Source organism: Euprymna scolopes, chromosome 29, assembly GCF_053919585.1.
Source record: "Euprymna scolopes isolate OS-2025 chromosome 29, ASM5391958v1, whole genome shotgun sequence".
In the NCBI taxonomy this organism is placed as follows: Eukaryota; Metazoa; Mollusca; class Cephalopoda; order Sepiida; family Sepiolidae; genus Euprymna; species Euprymna scolopes.
In genome coordinates, this window is record NC_136510.1 from 49,703,567 (window position 1) to 49,728,923 (window position 25,357).

The 25,357-nt window shown below is 34.9% G+C and overlaps 1 protein-coding gene across 3 annotated transcripts in view; it reads left to right on the forward strand.

Moving 5' to 3' along the window:
* The window catches only part of LOC145252647 (inositol-pentakisphosphate 2-kinase-like), a 152,276-nt gene that overhangs the window by 41,171 nt on the left and 85,748 nt on the right, over window positions 1-25,357 (forward strand). Inside the window, exon 2 of one of the 3 annotated variants that reach the window (XM_080112388.1) lies at window positions 17,037-17,165. The exons of the other annotated variants lie outside the window; for them this stretch is intronic. The gene's annotated coding sequence lies outside the window, so the exon portion shown is untranslated. The remainder of the gene's footprint in view (window positions 1-17,036; window positions 17,166-25,357) is intronic. 3 annotated transcript variants of the gene reach the window in all.

Sequence of the window (25,357 nt, forward strand, 5' to 3'; positions counted from 1 at the left end):
TAAAATGTTATTTTTTTTTCTCAATTTTCTTATTTTGTTCTAGTTGGGACGGGGCATCCTACCAGATGCCAAATATGACTCCACTATCTCATGCATTCCAACTGAAAGATCTTTTTAAGATTCTAACCCTCTCTTTAAATTCAATTGTTTGAATCTCTCTTGCGCTTGGTTCCATGATTATATTTGCCGGGTAGTTTTTTAAATTATTTTCAGAAGATCGGTTGATTAAGATTCCAATTTCTTTTCATGTCATACCTAAGACCTTTGTATTTTGTTATCTTTTCCATCTCCGCATCATTGAGGATACTAACTTCTACTAAGGTTGCTTCTTTCTCCTTTTCCCATTTCACTATGTCAAGTTTAATAGCTCTATTTTCTAGGTACATAGCTATAGGAATTGCATACTCATAGTTGATGGTGTATGACTTATTTCCAACTGTTCTTTCTGGTATATGTTCCCAGGACTTGCTGCTGCATGCGATATTCAACTTTTTACAGATTGTACAATGGAGATATTTACAAACTCCATTGTGTCACATTGTATAATAGCTGTCTCTTAATAGAACCTTAGAGCTGGATGTCAGGCGGCTCACACTCTCTACTTCTGTGTTGCAGAACCTGCACTTGTTATTGCTGAGACCACTCATCTTTTTAAAAGCATTGATCATCAACCCTTGATCTTGGGCAGCCATTATAATCCTCTGATTATAGTGGTGTGGTCCTCTTTTTAGCCAGTCTATAGAGCCTTCCTTATTTATATAGTCCTGGGTGAATTCATCCAATACTTGGCATGCTGTTGGTTGGTCCATTCTTCCAGTTTTTGGCAATGGAAAATTTTAGTGTATTTTTGGTAACTTTTTGAGGCAATTTCCATATAAAACTTGTTTTCTGATTCTGTTTCATTTATAAGACTGTCTTAAAAATGTTTTGCTAGTTTTGTGATGGAGGTTGTTCTGTAGACTCTTTTAGAGGTTTGGATTTTGGGAGTTCATCAGATATTGCCCAATGCTCATAATAGTTGTACAATATTGATCAATTACTGAGAAGCCCATACCCCTGCTCCTCTGGACAAATACAAGCTTCTTTGTTATTCTGTACAGTCTCAACATTTTCCTCATTTTAGTGTCCAGTCAGTTTATGTCTCATTGTAGCCAACCAACAATACAAAAGTTGTGTTATCGGAGGCATCGCTAGTTGGTTAATGGCAGTTACCTTGTCTTTTGTTTGTAAGCTCTGTTTTGCAGATTTTCTTTATACATACTGTATATATTCAGTGCTAATTTTTTCTCCTCTTGGCATGCTGAATTGAATTGTTCTCTTTTATGTCAAGGTATTTGTATTTTTCCTGCTCATCTAAGTTCTTAATGTCAGTATCTTCATCCAGCTATGTTTTCGTTTAGGCCTTCTTTTTGGCTTTGATGGAGCACTTGGCACATTTGTACAGACCAAAATTCATGTCAATATTGTTTGGAGAAGGTATGACCTGTAAGAGTCAACTTAAGCCAGCATACCAGTTATTATAGGTGCCACATGGCTTATGAGGAAGAACCTGAAGTCCTACCTAATATTCCTGGTGAACCAAGTGAAAAAGAGATCCAGGCAATTGCACTTGAGGGAACAGCGAGGATACTAAAAAAGAGCTCTTGGTTGGTTTCAATAAAAAGCAGGGCAATGTTGGCAGCTGGTTTGGCTGCCCCATACCCAGCATTATAATCTTCAAAGGAAGAAAATTTAAAAAAAAACAAAAAAAAACATGAAGTCATCCATGAAGAGCGAGTTTCTGTAAAAATTTACAAATGTACAAATTAAAAAACTAATTGATTTTTGGGCAACACCAGATTGGTTTAAATATATATATATATCAGTGGCGACTCTAGCCTATTATTGCTTGTCGTGCAGCCCCTCCCCTGCCCTTTGTCAACTTTAGTTCCCAATCCGTGGTCCGTGGACCCAAATAAGTAATCATAGTTGCTATTGCGTGATTCTCCATTGCATAGCACAGATTGACTAACGTACCTTGCATGGTGTTTGTTTTTGTTTTTTTGTGAACAAGCAAGGTACTATATAATTTGTGGTCTTGTTTATACAGTAGATAAGATATTTTTTCCCTTTCAAAAGTATAGAAGAAAAGAGATATTCATTACTATGAGTAGAAAAATATGTTTATTAGAATAAAGAAATTGATGACAATGACAACTAACCAGGTTAGCAATAGATACAAAGAATTCGTAAATAAAGTCCGCGGTAAAATTGAATGTAGTGAAGCGACTGAAATATTTCGGCAACTGAAGTAATGTTCTCCAAAAACGGCGATTAAATTTTCCCATAGAATAAAAGGTAATATTGATGAATAAAGTTGGGTTTAAATAGCTGTGAAATGATGGATGCAGCAAGAAAAGTTACATACAGGGTTTTTATGAAAAAAATTTACAAAGTATTTACGTATCACTACGGAATTCTACGAAGGTTTATTGGATTGACGGGTTTCTTAGTATTAATATAAAATGACTTAAAACCCGTATTTTTCGGAGATTTCTATGATTCAAAATTCACGAAAAAAAAAATTCCTCAAAAAAACACTCTTATTCAAAACCTGTTCTTTATTAATTAATGAAACAATAACTTCATCACTGATATTTATTTACAATCTGATATACACGCGTGGTTATGTTCACACAGAACTATTCGTGCTACTACATATTGCAACAGTAGTAGTAATCGTTCTTCATGTGTTTATGCGTATGTATGTGTCTAGAGATCTCTCTCTCCTCCCTCTCTCTCTCTCGGTCCCTCATCCTCTTCCTAAAACAGACATCAGCAGGCTCGATCGTGCTAAATATTTTAGGCACTATAAGTGGGCTTCACTTTGCGGGTGATTACAGAAAAATCTGGATTTCTCTAACATTATGATTATTACGAGTAAAGGTTTGGCTTGGCACGAATTACGGACGTTCAACGTCATAGCCGCTGTTATGGAGTTTTCAATGAATCTGGCAGTGGCTGGACAAAGACAACCCGTTCAAAACAGCATCCTTGTATTATTCCCAGATATATTTATGAATTTTTTGCTACTTAGTTATCGAAACTTGAATAGATATGTAATTTAATTGAGATCAGACTATGTTTGCTTGAAATTAATGGATGATTTTTTAATCCATTTTGAATAACATTAACCGAATTATTGGTCGTGCCGGGCACGAGTGGCACTAGTCCCATCTCCGCCCCTGATATATATATATATATATATATATATATATATATATATATATATATAATCTCCTAAAAACGAAAAACAAAATTATTTCTATATTCACCAATGTTTTGTCTTTATTTCAAGAATTTTTGCAATATGATTCATTACGTACATGTACAATATTTGAAAATACGTTTGTGAATTGAAAAGAATGTTATTTTTCTTTTTTTTTCAAATGAAACAATTATTAGAATTTTAAGAATATGTCATACATCATCACATTCTGTATGTTCTCCACATCTGAGTTTTCACCCATCTCCATTATCTTAGACTTCTTGTGAACAAACTGGCTATCATCTCTCAACCTCTTTGTAATTCCTCTGCACTTCTTGTGTACTTAATGCTTACAAATACCACAAAAATTGAATTGAACCTGATTTCCTTTCAACAAACTGAGCAGGGGAGTTTTCCTTTCTGTAGGCTTTGTAACACTACAACAACTGATCACTTTCATTTTGGTAACAGACCATTACTTTCCATAACACACCTCCCAGCTTTAATATTTTGATTTTCTATTGTTTTACAAGCTAGCACTAAATCCTAAACATACATCATCTCTTCCAACCAACCCATACTAAACTCTCTTTGACAATGATTCTAAGACAAAATTGAAAAGCAATAGACTTAGTACAGAACACTGATGTATTCCCATTTCAGCATTAAAGCTGACATTAAATGTGCTGATAATTTTAAAACAACTTTGAGCATCTTTGTACATTGCCCGAACAACTTTTACCAACAATTTGTTTGCCTTTAATTTACACAAACCTCATCAGACATTTTGATACTTTGTCAAAAGCTTTCTTCACAAAAGCAAAATACAGGTTTTTATGACTAAGGTACTTCTTGAATTTTTCTCTGGATAAATATAGCACCAGGGGTACTTTGTCTAGGCATAAAACCAAACTGCCATTCATCTATGTATGTCTAATTTATTGGCTGCTCGACCACTTCCATCAAGTTTCTGTAATTACCTCTATCCAGAGATCCTCCTTTATTCCTGTAACAGTTTTGCAGAACAACCTTTTTATGATCTGATTTGTCTGTGATCATCTTGATGTCTGTTTTATCCGTAACTTTCAACATTTCTGCAATAATGGCTTATGGTGCTAACATCCCATTATCATTTTGAATGCAATGTTTTCAACAATGTCCACAGGTCTTTGCCAATTGTTTAGCTATTCTGAATACTTCATTCTTTCTGTCATTTCTAATATATCTGGAAACCTAGTTTGCTCAGTTTCCATCTTAGCTTTGTAGATTGCACTTCTCTCCTCTGCTACCAGATGTAGATCCTCATTTACCAAACCATTTCTCCACTTGTGAAACCACTTAATGTAAGGAACAACAAAAATGAAAGACGATTATCACAAAGACAGGAGATGCCTGTTGACTTGGTTTTAAAAAAACAAACAAGGTTAAAAATAGAGGGAAAACAGTCAGCAGGAAAAGAGTTCTACGTCTGCTGTTTGTGGAGAGGAGTTACTGGAATAGGAAGCTGTATTATAATGAAGTATAAAAATAGCAGATTGATGGAGACCACTAGATCAACAAGTCAAACAGTCCAGAACAAAAATATCAGGGAATAGGTCAGATAATTTTGAAAAATACATGCCATAATAGTATTTATAGAAAAAACTGAGACTAGCAACATCATGTCTGTGAGAAAGAGGTTGCAGGGAATTTAATAGGTTGGGAGCCAATTAAATTGCAAATACGTTTCTATACTTTATCAAGAACTCTCAAATATGACAGATTCACCAGCCTAAATATGACAACAGTCCATACATAATCTGCTAGTAGATTTGTAGAGATAGGAAATAGCCTCAGCTGTGAGAAAGTGATCAGAATGATATAAATAACTTACTTGACAAGAAGCAGAAAGAGCAATGGATCTAATATGATTTGATGTTTGATGAGATAGACCAAGAATGTTCAAAGTCGATTTTTCCTTACCACCAGTCATCCATAAGAATCTCAAGGAGAAAGAGGACACTGAGACACAAACTGAGTTTTAACAAGATTAAATGAAACTAGCCATTAAATCAGCTTCTTGATCAGCTGATCTGAAGAAGATGGACAAGAAGCATCACCAGAATAGAAAGTGGTATCATCAACATAGATATATTAATTTTCTGAACAATATTCTCAGAAAGATCTTTGATGTAGAGAAGAAACAGTTGAGTCTAGAATAGAGCTCTGAGGAGTACTAGCATTGAGAAAAAAAGAATGAAGAGAAACTATCCAGAGTTACTCACAATCTTTAATCAAAAAGAAAAGACCTAATGATGTCAAGAACCTCACCATCAATACCATAACCCCTAATTTTATGTAAAGACCAGAATGCCACAGTCTGTCGAATGCCTTCGAAATGTCCAGTGCAATGACCCTCTCCTGAATTGCCCATAAACTGACAGATCCGCTCAGTTACAAAAGTTAAGTCAGCCACTAAACAAAATCTACGAAAGCCATAATTAACATCACAAAAGAGGTCCAGATCTTCCAGAAAATCTACAAACTTGCTGTTGACCAACTTTTCAAAAACTTTGCTAATAAAAGAGAGGAGCCTAAAAGGACGATACTTACTTTGGTCAGATCAATCACCAACATTTTTAAAGATAGGGACAACAAGAAGGGGAACATGACTTTGATAAACATGGAGAGAATAGAAGAAAGTTTAAAACCACAACGTTTGAGAACGACGACAAGAATTAAATCAGGATCAGAAACCTTAGCCTTGACAAGATCAGAAAAAACTCTAACAACCATTTTATCTCCAACAGTTCTTTCACACTTCCTAAGTGGATCTGGTAATCAAACACTTCATTTTGTTTTTAAATTCTCGTTTCATGTGTTCGTCATTCAACCCCCTGTTCACTGAAAATGTATTTAACATTGTTGAACAGCTTATTGCTTGGGGAGTTTACCTTTATATGCACTTTCGTCATAAACAAATGTCAGGAACAATGCAATAACTGCCAAAATGACAAACTATCCAATATCTGACAATTAATTTAAGAGTAGTTCTCAGGCCACAAAGCAATATAGAAATTAGTTCTGATCAGAAATTGCATTTAATATGTCAGTCTCACTCTTGAAATTTTTAAATTTTACTGCATATGATAATGCAGGTCATTCTTTTCCAATATTCTGGTGCTTTCCAGTTGCCCATGTTCTTAAGTTCTCAAACGCATCAGTCATACACAAAAACAGTTATCCATTACACTTTCCGGTTATTAAATACTTCAAATAGTTCTAATACGAAAGAATATCAACTCCTTCATCCAGAATAGCTTGTAGTCCTGATCAAGCATTACATGCCAATTTCACCTGTCTATTTCCATACAAATTAAACATCCCAACATGCACTAAATGTTAATAAAGCATAACCTCAACAACCATAACAACATCTGTTCAAAAACATACCAAGTAAACAATCTAAAAAACCTTTTTCTAAAATCTGACCTAAATAATAACAAACTGAAAAGAAACAAACTTGTATACAAATTGGAAAGCATAAAAATTAAAATCACTCTTTCGTTATGAATAATATTCAAAAGAATTTCACACTTCAAATCCTCTTCACAAACAGACAAATTAGTTTAGCTCTAAATTACTTAACCGAGCTTTTGTGTGTTCCAGACAGTTGTTGCTGTTTGTATATTTGTTTGGAAAGTTACTCTTTTCTGTACAGAGAGCTCATGAAGATTGTGCCCCAGGATTGCTACATTCACTTGATTGATTTTTGGTTTTGTGCCTGATATGTCATTGTTTGCCACATGCAGGGGTAGGGATGACCACAGGACGACAGTTTCTGGTGCCAAAATTGGATTTTTGTTAGTCTTATTAACTAGGTAGTTTTAACACTATCACATTGCAACTGCTCCTATAATTGTGAGTAATACTTTAGGGAGGAGATGTGACTCTTGATCTCATCCCATCAAAAGAGTCCCACTCTCAGGTAAATTCAGTTTGGGTATCCTTTTGTTTTTGTTGACAGTATCAAAGGAATGAACACTAAACAGCGTCAGAAAAATAACTTTTTTATGTTTTGGTTTGTTTTAATAATTTGGATGATTCAAACTATTATTCTCAACTTGGATGTTATTGTCACAACATGGACTGATGATGTAACGGATAAAGTGTTAAGAAATGATCAGTTATAAGTAGCAGTCTTTTTGAGGTTGATGGTTCAGTCCATGATTCAATAAGATTCAAAGCAGACGATATTAAGAATATAATTAGGAATTATTTATTTCTACTCTATCATTACTGATAGAACAAGAACAACCGACCTCTGTGGATTAAAAGAGTTCAGTTTGAAATTCTGTACAGATTCCAAAGTTCGACATGCTGCAGGTAACAAGGTTGGAGGTTACATTGTCTGAAATGTTGTGCAAATAATGGCTCAGATGAGAATAATTCAAATAATACCATTCTCATCTTGTTTTTTTTTTGTTTTTTTTTTCACATTTTTGTTTTTTTTTGCCAATATAATTTCTGACCTTCTTTACATGCATCTTTTCATGCATCTGCAATATTTACATAAAAATTCCCAAGTTTGAAAAGACACACCTGAAGAAGGTGAATGATTACATTGGCTGAAAGGTTGTGAACATAACAACCAAGATGAGAATAGTAGTTCTTTATTTGCCTTCTGTATCGGTTGCATATTTTCGTAATTAGTGTCTATATTGTGGTCAGGTGTCTTTAGCTGATATGATAGCAGTTGGAGTTTTTTCATCAGACATGATCAACTTGGATAATCTGATATTTTGGAGCTGATTTTGTTTACACTTATCACGTGAGCACAATGTATATGCAGACCTTTTTTCTCTGGTTACATGTATAGAAACTGATCACATTTTTTGTCCTTTTTATTGTCCTTTTTATTGTTCTTGCTGGATCATTTCTTTTATTTTACTTTTCAAAGATCAATTTCATTTCCTTTAAGACATCGGTGATCAGCTCTGCCTTTTCTGGCACAAGGTTCATTCTATAATATAAATCTCACTTGTCTGTTTAAATCTGTGTATGTATGTATGTATGTATGTCTGCCTAAAACTTTCGACAGAAGCAAGGGATTTTCAAGAGGTCGGTATCGTTTTGAAGCTCCACTCTTCAGATGACAAATATCGAAACATTGGCTAAAAGCATTAATTCCTTCATCCTCAACTGGGCACTTTTCTACAAGGAGGGGGGCGCTTTTTTCGCTGATATTTTCGAAAGTCATCCACTCTTTTCAATTGATTAACCTTAATTTAAATCTTCACCACTTCCGGTTTGGCGATAGATACACCATCAAAGACGTCACTTTTTTTTTTTCCACATTCTTTTCCTCCTTCATGGTACAGGTTCAAGCCTACATGCCTACTACCACTTTTTTTTTTTTTTTTTTGCTCAACACACACCTCCAAACACCCGGGCAACACTCGGCACCCAGGCTAATTTAATTACAAAGTAAAGACGGCCCCACCGCATATTTGAGGCTAACAACTTTATTAACTGAAGAAGCTGTTGTTGGGTAGTGTTCAACAACAAATGTTTAATTTCATTTACAATGTTTTTCTGTAATGAATAAACATATTCACTATGAGATTATATTGTATTAAAATGGACATCTTTTGAATAAATGCTATAACTTGTGCATAAAATCAATGTTTCTCTTATTTGCATAACATTTATTATACCTTTATTAATAAAAGGTAAATACAAATCTGCTTTATTAGTTAATTAGGGCAGATATTGGTTCATGATGTTGGAAAATTTTTGATTCTATTTTTATCGATTGTAATATTTGATTCTATTTTTATTGATTGTAATATTTGATTCTGATCAATATTTTAATTTTTATTCGTCATAAATAAAAAGTGACATAGGAGCTTCCACCTTAATAGTTGTAAGCGCTACCCAAATCATCAGATGCTGATTTTATAACTGCCAAATATTTGAATATTCACTGGTGAAAAAAGGGACTTTCCTTTTCTTTTTTTATTTAATTGCATTTGGTTGACAGTAGGTATCATAAGCCAGTTTTAGTGTGTGCAAATGGATACATATAGTAAAATTATATTCAATTTCAATTTGTGATGTCTGATCTTTTTGATATTTTAAAATTTGGATGTAAACCAAATTTTTTTCCCCCCTTTATGAATATACAATTCTTTGTTGTTTTTCTAGGATACTTAGAGTTAGGTTACTATTTTCTGTGACAGGTGATTTATATTTGCGTTTTTCAACTCAATATACACAATATTGTGTATATTATGTATATATGTGACATCACGTGACCCCACCAACAAGTCACCAGCTCCAAACGTGTGTGCCATGGTTTTCTTCTCCATCTTTCTTCGTTCTAGTTCTGGCCATGTCATCTTGTTCACACTGGCCTACCGTCGATTGGGGGGGGGGGGAGGCGCACTGGTCCACAAATATAAAAATAAAGCAAAATCCAAACTCTAATACTTTACATTTATGGTTGGACTATGGATATGTGTGTGTCATCATCAACCCTCTACACGCTAGTCCACATGTACGTTCTGTCCTGTCGAGGCTATGTTAGTTAGTTGCTGTCAGTTCATCTCTATCTTTCAAAGTTTTTCTGACCTGGTTTATTTCTATCTATAGTCATAGTTCAACTGTCCATCTTGGAGTTCAAACCTCAACTAACTAAGCATCAGACTGAATTCTCAACTTCCATTGTCAATAAAAGTCTGACTTGCCCAATCAATCGTAAGCTGACCTTTGTTGTTCATAAATCGTTTCTATTGTTGTTAAAAAGTTATAGGCTGTCACACCCCATGACATTCCCTAAAACTAAACATCTCTATTGTTCAGCCCTTTTGCTATGGTCATTGTCACACTCAAATTTAAATTTATCCTTACCTCTTTTTGTCTATGTTAAGAACAAATTTCTGTCCATTGTCTTTGCTAAATCTATTTCCTACTTTATTTATTTTCATATTTCTTCCCTTAATGGCTACAGGTCGATAATAGTATAACATATAAAACTAGTCTCATTTCAAAGAAAAAGAAAGAGTCACTCGTCACTGATGAACTTTATATTTGATTTTGAAGTTATCTTTAAAAAAAACATCCAAACTTTGAATAAATATTTTTGTCTGTTTTTACATGATGCAAACGGGTTATTCCAGCCCAATTCATCCAGCCCCGACACACCCCCTCTTGGATTTTTTTCATATTTACACCATACAAACTTTGGGTTAAAACTAAGAGAAATCTGCAATTTCAGCCCAGTTGGATTTCAGGAACATATTTTTTTTCACAGTTGGTTTCGGCCTGGAAATCAAAAATTGCTATCTCATGACGTAGAATTTTCGACTCCCGGCGTTTTACAAAATTTGCATTTTTGTTGCAAAAAATAAAGCTCTGGAGCTAAATATTCACACATATAAGGTTTTGAGGGCAAGGAATCCAAAAATCATGGTTAGAAAGATGGCAAATGAGAGGAAGTACCTTATTTTTACCATTTTAGGTGGTGCCGCAGCACTTTTTTAGAGCTTGTTTGGGGCGATATTTTATTGAGAAAAAAACATAACTGTGGTGCTTTGCCAGACTTCTCCTTTGGATTTTTAAAGTGACAATGGGTTGGAAATTACAAAAATCAAATAAAACCTTTCGGCATATTTGACATTTCCAGACACTAAAGCCTCAAAATTGGCATTTTTATAAAAATTTAAGGATTTTTTGGTGAATTTGGCAACAATCTAATCTTAAGTTATGATCAATATCTAGAGCTGAAAAAAGACTTGGATCGGCTCATTATAGCCCATTTTCATAATATAATGTCAAATTACATCATATAAAAGGATATGGACCCCTACTTCACAGTCAAAATGGACAAAAAAATAGTCGAAAATAAAAGACTGATGCATAATCTAGTTTATCATAAGAAAAACTGTCAAACAAATATAAAACAGACATTTGTTATAACTCCAACTATCGACTTAATCTGTCAAAATAGTTCTGAGTCTTATTTTTCTCCTCCTTGGTGATGAAATATGTTCTACCATTCACTGAAATACTTGGGGTCTGCACTCTCATAACGACCTTGCTTAGTGGAATATAGCCTCTATCCCTATTAGTTGGCCAGTGGAATTGATGTGATGGTCCATGTGGATGCAGGAATTTGCAAGTAAGATCTTTCTCTTCCCTGTTGACACTCTCAATCAATGCTAACCACCAATACCCATCAAAAATGCAAGTAATGTAGTCATTGCATTTGAGCAACTCCAGAGTTTCATCTAGCGGCGTAGGCATGTCCAGGAAAGAATGGTCGATAAAGATCGTTGTGTCAGCACTCAGTTGCTTGCCCTGAATAGTAAACTGAGAAGTTGGTTTGAAATAGTGACAGCTCCTTGTACCAGGCACAGTATCTCCCAGTTTATATCTCATTTGAAGTTTCTCTCGAACTGAAACCATGTCTTCTTTGTCGATCTTTAGAAACATGATACCAGTGATCGATGATCTGCAAAAGTCTGCAACAGCATGAAAAGTGAGTATTTGGTCTTTTATTGGCCTTTGCAAGCTGGCACGGAGAACTTTGCGTTTGACAGCCCCACCAATTCCATCACAGGGTGATTTGCCATGGCTAGTTGCAAAAAATGCCCAAGTTGCATCAATTCCAAAATCTGATGAGTGATGGCAAAGGTTAATAAATGCTTTGAAGTTTTTATATTGGGCAGCACAGCCATCGCTGAAGTACTCTACACTCTTGATCCAGGGAAATTTCTCTTTGATGTACAACATCACCATTCTTTGCAGTTCATGCACAAAACAGGTGTCATGCTCAAGGTCATCTGAAATGATGCATAATGAGATCTGTTGAAGTTTACCATTGTTATCTTTGTAATAAATTACCACTGGATGTATGGTACACTGGTCTTTGTTCCAGTGATATCCCTGGATCTCATCTTGCACCACGTAGTGATAATTTTCCGCAAAGTCCAAGAGAAGTATACATTCGGTCTCAGTTATTTCTTCTCTTTTTTAGATACTGCGCTTGGCTCTTTGCTGTGAAGGAATGGGTCGTTAGATTATCAACATTGTATACCAATATCTCTATGAAGTAATCTACATCAGCCATCTGTGTCCGTAGCATTGTCCTATCCACACTCTCCCACTGACTATATGACATCTCACTGTCAATTTCCAATTCAGTAAATTTATCTCTGATATACTTCTCTAGAGCAGGGAAACCTGGGCATTTAGGACAACGGTGGACCATACATTCAAGACTATTGGTGTCGCAAACTACCAAGGCCATCAAATCTTTGTAAGTGATATTAAAATTGGGATTTTCAGTTGGTACATTAGCAGCACTCTCATCTCTGGATTCTTCAGCTTTCCTTCTGAGCTGAGTCTTGACAGTTGAAACAAAGCAGTCAACAAGCAATTTGGTATTTTGATGGTGGGTGCAAACACAAACTGAATGAGAACCTGATGTCAAGACGGTGACGCACCATTTTGGACGGAGCTCACAGAACTTTGAAAGACCTATTTTGTGTTCAGGATAGCTTTCTTTGTAAGCTACATAAAGCTCCTTAAGATTGCATAATAGGAGCCGTTTCTGGACATGAACTTTATTACCAATGCTCACAAAATCTTTCCCTCCAGGCATTAACCGTGAAAATTCATTGTCCTCATAGAAAGCCAAGACAGAATTGATAACCTCTTTTGAGAGACCTCTCCCCTTCTTTTTCTGTGGCAATGAAAGAATACCTCGATCCTTTTTCAGTTGCCGTGCTTCACGTACTATATATTCAGAGACATTGAAATATTCAGACACCTCTTTTCGAGACCAACTTTCCGGAGCTAAAGTCATCAACTGGATCCTCTCACTGGTTTTCATTTCTTTATTCTCAAGTTTGTCCTTCATTGCATCCAACAAACAATCATAATCTTTTGCCTTTGCCACTAAATCCGTTTGACTCGTTTGGCTGCTAATAGGGCTTCCTAATTCAGGGCTAGAGATGTTAAGGACTTTGGCAGCTGCCTCTACTTGCATTTCATAGTTTCTTTCTAATTTCTCTCTGACAATATTGATTTTTGTGTGCTTCTGCATTCTACCGGTTTTTATAGGGGATATATCAAACATCATTAGACTGTCATTCAGTTTCTCTCTCTTTTGTTCAATTTGCGACTCATTTTCAAGGTCTTGGTTGTCACTTCCTTCTGTTTCACTTGTATCTTCTAACCAATAAATAGCCAGCAGCTTAAAAACCAAAGTTAAGACCTTTTAGCACCTTCTTGTTAGATTTGTCAATGCTGAAGGACTGGATAGAAATCAAAAGGTCATGTTTTATGGTTGTTGTTTTTTCCTACACAGCTAAAATAAATCCACATCATATATCTGTTATTAGGTTTTATTTGTACTGGTAGCTTAAAAATAAATATTCCTCATTTTATCCTTTAGTACCAGCTATGGAAAAGTTTAACATTTTTTTTTCAGAATCGTTTTTGAAATTGGAAATTAGGCTAATAATTTAGATCATTTCATTTAGATCAGGTCACTTTTATTATTTTGGAATTTCTTAAGAATTTTATAGGGGTTACTCTCAAGGACATCCCTGAAAAAAATTATTTTGTAAATTTATGATTTTTTGACACTATATGATAGGTTAAAAATATTCAGGAAGCTGGAAGATCTGAGCAAAAAATCGCATTTTCAGAAAGATATAGACGAAAGTTTTAAAAGTTGGATCAAAATACTGTGGTATTTTGAGGGTTAAAATGTTTCTGAAGAAGTTTTCTAATAAAAATTGTTGGATTGAGATAGTACTAAAAGTTAAAGATTTTTACCATCCTATTACTAGTTTCTTATTAAAAAAATAGCATACTTTTATCATAACTTGGTGTTTTCAACCCTTATCAATTAATTTTGAAGACTGTAGGCCTGTGAAATTGTTGAAATTGTTATCAGAACTTTTTAGTATCTGGCTTACTTGCAAATTTATTCCAAAATTAAGGTATGATGTCAGTTTAGCAAATGTCTAAATTAATTATTACATCTAATAGGGAAGGGAATATTTTTCATTATCATCGAAAATAGACCTGACTTTCAACAGAAACTGTGAGTGAACGGAACAAGAACTTTTTAACATTTTTGGTCCAGCGGTAATTTATTGTGTCTAGAAAAAATATATGAAAAAAAAATGCATTACCATATCAGCCACACCCTTTTTTATTGGATTTTGGGGCATGTGGGTAAAAAATCCAAAAACCCTTAATATCTCTATAAGGATTCACTTTTTAGCAAATCTGATGCCATTTTTGGATTCCTTGGGTCAAAATACTTACCTGTGCAAATTTTCAGAGCCATAGGATCTTTCAATCAGAAAATATTCAAAGAAATGACATCACAAAATTTATCCCGGGCGCCACATTATGCAGCAAAAACGAAAACAAAAAATGCTCTAAATCGGAAACCGCTTGGAATTAGATGCTCAAATTTTCAGGATTTCTTAGTTTCTATATTGTCTATCTGCACAGCAAATTACAGCCAAATCTGAGGGTATGGGTATTTTTTGTCCATTTTGACTGTGAAGTAGGGGTCCATATCCTTTTATATGATGTGATTTGACATTATATTATGAAAATGGGCTATAATGGGTCGATCCAAGTCTTTTTTCAGCTCTAGATATTGATCATAACTTAAGATTAGATTGTTGCCAAATTCACCAAAAAATCCTTAAATTTTTATAAAAATGCCAATTTTGAGGCTTTAGTGTCTGGAAATGTCAAATATGCCGAAAGGTTTTATTTGATTTTTGTAATTTCCAACCCATTGTCACTTTAAAAATCCAAAGGAGAAGTCTGGCAAAGCACCACAGTTATGTTTTTTTCTCAATAAAATATCGCCCCAAACAAGCTCTAAAAAAGTGCTGCGGCACCACCTAAAATGGTAAAAATAAGGTACTTCCTCTCATTTGCCATCTTTCTAACCATGATTTTTGGATTCCTTGCCCTCAAAACCTTATATGTGTGAATATTTAGCTCCAGAGCTTTATTTTTTGCAACAAAAATGCAAATTTTGTAAAACGCTGGGGGTCGAAAATTCTACGTCATGAGATAGCAATTTTTGATTTCCAGGCCGAAACCAACTGTGAAAAAAAATATGTTCCTGAAATCCAACTGGGCTGAAATTGCAGATTTCTCTTAGTTTTAACCCAAAGTTTGTATGGTGTAAATATGAAAAAAATCCAAGAGGGGGTGTGTCGGGGCTGGATGAATTGGGCTGGAATAACCCAAACCAGAGATTTGTAGCTTGATCTCTATTGTGCTATGAATCATTAAGAAAATTAAATGCTCTAACGGTTGGAATTTTACAAAAAATCAAAGTTGCACCATTTTTTTTTTCTTTTTAAATAATGGGATTTTATCCAATTATTTGATCTAGTAATAATGGCTTCCATTATGATTTATTTTCATTTACCATAAAATCATAAGGGGTTTTACATTCATTCAAAATCTGCATGTTTAATATGTGAAATTCGACTTCTAATTTTCGATGAATTTTGAACAGTGGCTAATTGCGCTACTAAAATAAATTCAATACCATTGTTTTCTCTTTTGCAAAGATTTATGTATCCACATTAAACGTTTTTAAATATAATGAAAATAAAATTTTGGTTTGGGATTCCGGATATTGGCTTATCCATTATGTAATGGACAGTTGTCTGTGTGTTTGTTTGTATGTCCAGCTAAAAAGTCCCAAACTACTAAACAAATGCTTATCAAGTTGGTATAATCTTAATCCGCATTGCCTTGGATGAATAATATCTCAAATTTAGAAAAATTTATTTGTTCTCTGGGGGTCAGGTTTTGTCAAGGAAGATCGCTTTCTAGGTCTTATGTTCCAGTTTGAAAAGAAAATGTGGACTTAATCCTAGAGGGATCTATTATATAAAGGAGAGTTGTGTAGATGTGTATGGGATGGGTGAAGGAGAAAGAAGAGGTTGAGAGAGGAAGAAAGAAAGATAGACTGATGGATAGAAAAAGGTAGAGAGATAACGGTTTTAATTAAAATATGTTACATTTTTGTGTCTGGCAACACCGGGTAGCCCTACTAGTCTTATATATAATGTAAAGACAGTTTTGCCCTCTGTGTTTGTTGTTGTTGTTAGCTTTATAAACACAATGTGCATTTAAAAAAGTCTGTTCCAGTTAGATAGGGCAAATACAATTGTTTTATCATCGTCAATTGATTTCATCGATTTTAATATCAATCAATATTTTATTTATTAATCCTAAATAAAAGAAGGCAGGAAAAGGTGGGGTTGGGGTGGTGGTGTTCACCTTGACAGTCATAAGTCCTTATACTGCTACCCAAATAACTTATATTACTGACAAATATTTGGATATTCACTATTGAAAAACAGGGCTTTACTTCTTTCTTTTGTATTTGCCTGGCAGAGGAAAACAAAAGATAGAATGGAGCTCTTCTTGTTTTAAGCAACATTCAACTGAACTAATTTTCGTGAAAAGATGTAATAGTCTCAGAAATATATTTAAATGACAAAAAACCCAGGATCCAATATAAAAAGAAAAAAATTTGAAGAAAAAGTAAAAAAAAAATAATGCAAATATTGGTTGATTATGATTTCCACACTGATTCTGCAAAACATTCATATTGAATTTGGATATGCTAATTGCCTTTAAACTAGGATCAGGGATTTTTTTTTTTCTTTTAATTTTTCAAAAAATTTTTCCAATCACTCATATTTATCGCAGATGTCTCAAGAAATTTTTGTTGCAATTGTAGTTACATATAAAGAGAAATAAACTTTGGGACAACATGATACAGACTTGTGATAAAAGTCCTTGAACCCAACAGAGTCTTTAAACTCTACCAATGAGACTTGGGTAAGAATTATACTTATGAAGTCTGCAGGTAAGATTAATTTGGCTGTCATACAGGCTAAAGTAACGCTGTGCTAACTTTTTATTTTATTTTATTTAACAAATCAGACTGGTTTAATATTTAATATCAGCATTTGGTAATCATTACTGTTTACTGACATGAATTGTTTTAAATGAAATATAGTTCAGAAATTAGGCAAAAAATTCATTTTGCTTTACATACTCATGTGTGACATATTTACATTAAAAAAATGTAATATTCAAAAGAAGTTTTAGGCTAATTTGTTGTAAATAGTGAATTAAGTTAAATAATTCATGATAGCCATTTTGAACTAAGGATATAGCTAGAGAAGAAGCGAGTAAAAGCAGATCAATGCCAAAGTCAAATATTTGGCCTGTATTCATTTTCACTCTGGATATGTACTTAATTCCAAATGGCTACCATGAATTATTACAATAAAGTAAATTTATTTGCAGCCATAACAAACCTCTATGACAAAGCTTGTAATACAGCTTACTTCAATGATAGTATACTGGTTCAGGACTATAGTTGGAGTCTGCCAGCGCTGTGTACTCTCTCCTACACTCCTCAACATCTTTTTGGAGAGAATCATGGTTAAAAGTTCTGTCAGCATTAGAGACAGGACAATTATGAACTTTTCTTTTGCCAACGATATTGATGGACTTGCAAGGACTGAACAAAAGCTGATCAACCTAGTGCAATGCCTAGACATGTCTTCGATAACCTGCAATATCATTAACGTAGAAAAGACCAAAGTGATGAGCAACAGCATCACTGGCATCAACAAGAACATAACGGTCAGATGTGAGAAACTGGAAGCTGTCAACAGCTTTGAAATGGTTGTGATGGATGAAAGATTCAGGTTTAAAGTTCTTGCAAGAATTGTGCAGACAACATTAGCATTGGCTAAACTAAGGCCCATATGGAATGACAGGCACATCAGTGAGCTCAAAAGCCAGACTGATGCATTTCCTAGTCATCATATGTGTGAGTCGTGGATCTTAATTGCAGACCTGGAAAAAACGATACAGGCTACAGATGAGATGCTTCTGAAAGATCCTTAAAATCTCAAACTGAGACTACATTACTAATAAAGAAAGTAAAGCACAGACGCACACAAGCACTCAGGTTGTATAAGGATCTACTGACCACTGTTAAAAGGAGGAAAATGAAGTGGTACAGCTATGTCACATGTTTCTTCGGTTTCACAAAGACAATCCTGCAATAAACTGTATGAGGAGAAAGGTAAAGGAGAGGACAATATTCGCAAAAGGCAGAAGATCAGGAGAGTTGGAAAAGGTTGGTTGTCGGGTCATCTTTGGTGCCTCACCAATCATCCAAAGCATGGGGCAGATGATGATATTGGGTTAAAATTTTTTCAATATTGATGTGTTAAAATGCAAATAGGTCACAAATGGTTAGATAAAGTAAAATAAACTGCTTTTGACTAATTTCATAACAGTATTTCCTTTTAAAATAATTTATGTCTTTATTAGTAATGGTTATCCAGCATTTAATATTTATAAAAAGGTTAATATTAATTCATTATCTATACAGATGAAAATAATGCTTGCTAACCTTTAAATTTTAACACCCCAAACACATGTCTGTGAAAATTATACAAAAGCAGAAGACAAGGCCACTCACACTTCACGCTTTATAAAGGTATTAGAAACTAATGGCTACCCAGTATCCACTATAAGCTGCCTCAGATCCAAAAAACACATAAACTTTTGTCCAGCACTTGCTTTTTGAAGATACCACACTTCAGAAAGAGGATAACCACCATAGTCTATAAAGCTATATGCAGAATGGGGCTTCATACCATAGTCTATAAAGCTATATGCAGAATGGGGCTTCATACACTTCAGTCTCTCAAATATAACCTACAAATAACAGCACCAGCACAACAACAAACTGTTCTAGTCAAACCACAAGTTTATCTCAGTATATGTATGAAACATGCTGCATAAAATACAACCAATATTTTGTGGGATGAGCAGGTTACTTAGTATCTGCATTAAAGAACACCACAACACACACACGGATCCTCTTTTAGAAAACACCTATTTGAATGTAAAAATGTATCAAAGTCACTGAAAGTAATGTTGGCAATCTTAGAATTAAGGAAGCAATATTTGATCCACAGATATATAGCTTAACTTGATCCACAGATAAAAACTATACAGAATTCTTAGTATTATTGGGATTATGTGGATTACTGTTTTCATCTTGGATGCTATTTTCACAACACTTCAATCAATGTAACCTCTGATCTTCAAATCTATCTTGACGAATTCAGGAATCTTTGTCAAACTTGGGAATCTTTATGAAATTTTGAACTGAATTTTTTATTTAATCCTTGGGGATTGATTTTTCTTGCTTTGTTAGCGATGACCAAGTAGAAGTTATGAATAATTTTTAATTATATTTCTGTACTGAAGATTGAACCTTCAACTTCCAAAAGACTGGCACTTTTTTTTTTTTTACATAGGCATCACCACACTTAAATTAATTATGTCACGTCTCCATATGGATTCAATAAATAATTCGATTTGAAATTCTGTACAGATTCCAAAGTTGGACAATACACATTTGGTGAAAGTTGGAGCTTACATAAGTTAAAACGTGAGAATAATATCCAAGATTAGAACATTAGTCTGAATAATACAAATTATCAATCCTTGTCTGAAAAATTCTAAAATAGAATTCCTTATTCAATACAGCAAAACTCTCGTACACATGCTAACATTTTAGCTCAAATTAAAACAAATTATTTTTTACTGATTTGATATACTTAAACAATAATCTCTTCAACAAACAGTTATATAGAACATCTCCATTTAACAAACATGTTGATTTGAAATGATGTATCCAATAGCAATACATACAAAGACAAATTTTGATCACAACTGTTCATTTTCCTTTTTGAGATCTGTTTCGAAACATTGATTATTTAAACAATGCAAGAGAGAGAAAAAAAACATTTTTTTCATCTATATTTAATGCCAAACATATAACACAAATATTTGTATATTTAATTATTTAATGTTAAGAAAAATTTGTTTTATGTTTCTGAATTTTTGAGATGGGAATTGATAATTCATATTATTTGGATTATTCGGACTACTGTTCTCATCTTGAGCGTCATTTTCATGTTTCGGTCAGTGTAACCTCTGACCTTTTACAGGTTTATCTTGTTGAATTTGAGAATCTGCCTATCAAACTCAAATCTACATGGAATTTTAAACGGAACCCTTTATTTAATCCATGATGGTAGCATGTCATCGTCTCCCTCAGCCGTGACTGGATAGAAGTCCTAATTGTATTTTGAGTGTCGCCTGCACTGAGGATTGAACTTTCAACCTCCAGAAAGGTGTAACTTACAACTGACCACTTATGGTGAGAAAAGGGAAACCATCTACACTTATGAGATGAAGTAAAAATTATAAACAGAAGAATGATGGAGAGTAAGATGACTCGGAGAAGCAACACATATGCTCGGCGATGATCACCTACTAAGTGACCAAAATATTTTGAAAATAACACTCAAGAAGAGAACAATAGTCTGAATAATCCAAATTATATAAATTTGTTTTGCTCAATAGACTAGAGTAATGCTTGCTAACCGTAGTTTTTAAATGCACACTCTCATCTCAATGAGACATTTTATTGTTGTTATCACTTTTTTTTTCTACAACTGTTAATATAATACACCAGTTAATACACCACACTGCCAAGCTTTATGCAAATTAGTGTCTTGATTTGTGATAATGATCCTAACATTATGTTTAGATTGATTTAAGAGTTTTGAATATAAACAGTTTATTTATTATTAGTTTTTAAAATTCTTAAACACGATTGAGTTTTAACATATCAGACTGCTTTGATATATTTTACAAATGTTTTCTAAAAGTTAAACATTTTTAAATGTTGGATTTCAATGATAACATTATTTTTGTGTTTATTATTTTTCAAAAACTTTTAAATTTAAATATTGTTTTATTTTCAATCATAAACACTTTTTTTTTTTGTCAGAGTTGATTAACCTTATAGGTGTTTGATATTTCATGTTAGATATTTTTTATTAAGAATGGTTGTATGACTGGACATGCTATGGTAATGATGGTTGTATGACTGGATATGCTATTCTAATGATGATTGTATAACTGGATATGCAATGGTAATGATGGTTAGTTTGACTGGACATGCTATGGTAATGGTGGTTGTATGACTGGATATGCTATGGTAATGGTAGTTGTATGACTGCACATGCTATGGTCATGATGGTTGTATGACTAGACATGCTATGGTCATGATGGTTAGTATGACTGGACATGCTATGGTAATGATGGTTGTATGACTGGATATGCTATTCTAATGATGATTGTATAACTGGATATGCAATGATAATGATGGTTAGTATGACTGGATATGCAATGGTAATGGTGGTTGTATGACTGGATATGCTATGGTAATGGTGGTTGTATGACTGCACATGCTATGGTCATGATGGTTGTATGACTAGACATGCTATGGTCATGATGGTTAGTATGACTAGACATGCTATGGTCATGATGGTTAGTATGACTGGACATGGTATGGTAATGATGGTCATATGAGTGGACATGCTATGGTAATGATGGTCATATGAGTAGACATGCTATGGTAATGATGGTTGTATGACTGGACATGCTATGGTAATGGTTGTATGACTGGATATGCTATGGTAATGGTGGTCGTATGAGTGGACATGCTATGGTCATGATGGTTGTATGACTGGACATGCTTTGGTAATGATGGTCGTATGAATGGACATGCTTTGGTAAGGATGGTCGTATGAGTGTACATGCTATTCTAAGGATAGTCGTATGAGTGTACATGCTATTCTAAGGATGGTCGTATGAGTGTACATGCTATTCTAAGGATGGTCGTATGAGTGTACATGCTATTCTAAGGATAGTCGTATGAGTGTACATGCTATTCTAAGGATGGTCGTATGAGTGTACATGCTATTCTAAGGATGGTCGTATGAGTGTACATGCTATTCTAAGGATAGTCGTATGAGTGTACATGCTATTCTAAGGATGGTCGTATGAGTGTACATGCTATTCTAAGGATGGTCGTATGAGTGTACATGCTATTCTAAGGATAGTCGTATGAGTGTACATGCTATTCTAAGGATGGTCGTATGAGTGTACATGCTATTCTAAGGATGGTCGTATGAGTGTACATGCTATTCTAAGGATGGTCGTATGAGTGTACATGCTATTCTAAGGATGGTCGTATGAGTGTACATGCTATTCTAAGGATGGTCGTATGAGTGTACATGCTATTCTAAGGATGGTCGTATGAGTGTACATGCTATTCTAAGGATGGTCGTATGAGTGTACATGCTATTCTAAGGATGGTCGTATGAGTGTACATGCTATTCTAAGGATGGTCGTATGAGTGTACATGCTATTCTAAGGATCGTCGTATGAGTGTACATGCTATTCTAAGGATCGTCGTATGAGTGTACATGCTATTCTAAGGATGGTCGTATGAGTGTACATGCTATTCTAAGGATCGTCGTATGAGTGTACATGCTATTCTAAGGATCGTCGTATGAGTGTACATGCTATTCTAAGGATCGTCGTATGAGTGTACATGCTATTCTAAGGATCGTCGTATGAGTGTACATGCTATTCTAAGGATGGTCGTATGAGTGTACATGCTATTCTAAGGATCGTCGTATGAGTGTACATGCTATTCTAAGGATGGTCGTATGAGTGTACATGCTATTCTAAGGATCGTCGTATGAGTGTACATGCTATTCTAAGGATGGTCGTATGAGTGTACATGCTATTCTAAGGATCGTCGTATGAGTGTACATGCTATTCTAAGGATGGTCGTATGAGTGTACATGCTATTCTAAGGATCGTCGTATGAGTGTACATGCTATTCTAAGGATCGTCGTATGAGTGTACATGCTATTCTAAGGATCGTCGTATGAGTGTACATGCTATTCTAAGGATGGTCGTATGAGTGTACATGCTATTCTAAGGATCGTCGTATGAGTGTACATGCTATTCTAAGGATCGTCGTATGAGTGTACATGCTATTCTAAGGATCGTCGTATGAGTGTACATGCTATTCTAAGGATCGTCGTATGAGTGTACATGCTATTCTAAGGATCGTCGTATGAGTGTACATGCTATTCTAAGGATGGTCGTATGAGTGTACATGCTATTCTAAGGATCGTCGTATGAGTGTACATGCTATTCTAAGGATCGTCGTATGAGTGTACATGCTATTCTAAGGATCGTCGTATGAGTGTACATGCTATTCTAAGGATCGTCGTATGAGTGTACATGCTATTCTAAGGATCGTCGTATGAGTGTACATGCTATTCTAAGGATCGTCGTATGAGTGTACATGCTATTCTAAGGATCGTCGTATGAGTGTACATGCTATTCTAAGGATCGTCGTATGAGTGTACATGCTATTCTAAGGATCGTCGTATGAGTGTACATGCTATTCTAAGGATGGTCGTATGAGTGTACATGCTATTCTAAGGATCGTCGTATGAGTGTACATGCTATTCTAAGGATGGTCGTATGAGTGTACATGCTATTCTAAGGATCGTCGTATGAGTGTACATGCTATTCTAAGGATGGTCGTATGAGTGTACATGCTATTCTAAGGATCGTCGTATGAGTGTACATGCTATTCTAAGGATGGTCGTATGAGTGTACATGCTATTCTAAGGATCGTCGTATGAGTGTACATGCTATTCTAAGGATCGTCGTATGAGTGTACATGCTATTCTAAGGATGGTCGTATGAGTGTACATGCTATTCTAAGGATCGTCGTATGAGTGTACATGCTATTCTAAGGATGGTCGTATGAGTGTACATGCTATTCTAAGGATCGTCGTATGAGTGTACATGCTATTCTAAGGATCGTCGTATGAGTGTACATGCTATTCTAAGGATCGTCGTATGAGTGTACATGCTATTCTAAGGATCGTCGTATGAGTGTACATGCTATTCTAAGGATCGTCGTATGAGTGTACATGCTATTCTAAGGATCGTCGTATGAGTGTACATGCTATTCTAAGGATCGTCGTATGAGTGTACATGCTATTCTAAGGATCGTCGTATGAGTGTACATGCTATTCTAAGGATCGTCGTATGAGTGTACATGCTATTCTAAGGATAGTCGTATGAGTGTACATGCTATTCTAAGGATGGTCGTATGAGTGTACATGCTATTCTAAGGATCGTCGTATGAGTGTACATGCTATTCTAAGGATCGTCGTATGAGTGTACATGCTATTCTAAGGATGGTCGTATGAGTGTACATGCTATTCTAAGGATCGTCGTATGAGTGTACATGCTATTCTAAGGATCGTCGTATGAGTGTACATGCTATTCTAAGGATGGTCGTATGAGTGTACATGCTATTCTAAGGATCGTCGTATGAGTGTACATGCTATTCTAAGGATGGTCGTATGAGTGTACATGCTATTCTAAGGATGGTCGTATGAGTGTACATGCTATTCTAAGGATCGTCGTATGAGTGTACATGCTATTCTAAGGATCGTCGTATGAGTGTACATGCTATTCTAAGGATGGTCGTATGAGTGTACATGCTATTCTAAGGATGGTCGTATGAGTGTACATGCTATTCTAAGGATGGTCGTATGAGTGTACATGCTATTCTAAGGATGGTCGTATGAGTGTACATGCTATTCTAAGGATGGTCGTATGAGTGTACATGCTATTCTAAGGATCGTCGTATGAGTGTACATGCTATTCTAAGGATGGTCGTATGAGTGTACATGCTATTCTAAGGATCGTCGTATGAGTGTACATGCTATTCTAAGGATCGTCGTATGAGTGTACATGCTATTCTAAGGATCGTCGTATGAGTGTACATGCTATTCTAAGGATGGTCGTATGAGTGTACATGCTATTCTAAGGATCGTCGTATGAGTGTACATGCTATTCTAAGGATCGTCGTATGAGTGTACATGCTATTCTAAGGATCGTCGTATGAGTGTACATGCTATTCTAAGGATCGTCGTATGAGTGTACATGCTATTCTAAGGATGGTCGTATGAGTGTACATGCTATTCTAAGGATCGTCGTATGAGTGTACATGCTATTCTAAGGATGGTCGTATGAGTGTACATGCTATTCTAAGGATCGTCGTAT